Below are 1,349 nucleotides of genomic sequence, written 5' to 3' on the forward strand. Positions count from 1 at the left end.
ATCAGTGATAAACAATGATGAAAAAAATTATAAAATATAAACACAAAATATATTAACTATATTTTTATTTTCAGGAAACACCTCAGGTGCCTGTTGAGTTATCTAATGAAAATGCACTCGACCAAGAAGCTTCAGGAACTAATGCAGCCACTCAGGAGGAAATACCATCAACATCAAAAATGACAAATACTAAAAGGCAAAGAAAAAGCTTAGACAAGGCTAAAGAAGAAGTACTGAAAAAGGCAAATAAATTACTAGATGATACGGAACAAGAGTGGGAAATAATCGGAAAATCCTTAGGACTCCAGTTAAGTACAGTGGATCCACAGCAATCAGCTATTGCTAACAAATTAATTTCTGATGTTATTTTTTACGCCAAATTGGGGAAATTAACTGAAAATGCATCAATTATATTGAATCCCGCAGTCCAGACACCGTACCATTACCAATATTCTTCGTCATCGCCGTCGTCCCGCCATTCAGTAGCATCTGTATCTACTCCAAGAGTGTCTCAGTATTCAGCCTCATATTCAGCACCTCCCAGTATTTCGATGGGACCAATATCCCTTCAATACTTGGCTTCAGGTTCGACACCAACAACAAATCAAACAGCAAGTTTTTACCCTGTCGACCGAACACCTACTGTCGTCCATCCAACAACTTTCGATCAACCACCTCCTGAAGATACCGACATAATATCTCAGTATCTTGTGTTTAAATGATTTCAATAAAAATTTAATTATCAAAAGTGTATATATTTTTTTTAACTTACCTTTATATAGTGTTTCAAACAATTGTAGATAGCCCAACATGTTTCTGGAATTATACTAGATAGGAGTTGCGGGGATATAACTGCGCTAAATTTTAGGTCTTCGTAACTTCTTCCGGTAGCCAGATACCTCAAAGTAACAATTAATCGTTGTGTGGCACTAACGCTGGATCTCATTAAAGTGTCTTGTTTGGCAATTAAAGGCCCCACCATATTAAGAAGTTCTTCAAAACAGTTACTATCCATCCGTAAAAAGTTTTTAAAGTCCTCTGCTTCCAATTCCTTCATTAAAATTGTATGAGAAAATTGACTTCTTTTTAGCAACCATTGTTTTGTCCAGTACTTTCTTCTCTTTTTCTTTTCATCAGAGTCTAATGTCACTAATGCTAATGCTATACCAATTTTTTGGCGCTTTGAGGGAGCCATGGTGAGATACTACACGCACTCGGAAATCAACAACTCTACTGATAAATTGGGATGTGTAGCGTCTACACCCAATTTCGTTACAAATTGTTCCCTGCAAATTGTACCCTGCAAATTGCCTCGTGAGTAGGCCGCTTTAGATAAGCACATGGTAAGC

The sequence above is a fragment of the Photinus pyralis genome, unplaced genomic scaffold (genome assembly GCF_008802855.1).
Source record: "Photinus pyralis isolate 1611_PpyrPB1 unplaced genomic scaffold, Ppyr1.3 Ppyr1.4_LG2, whole genome shotgun sequence".
Taxonomy (NCBI): Eukaryota; Metazoa; Arthropoda; class Insecta; order Coleoptera; family Lampyridae; genus Photinus; species Photinus pyralis.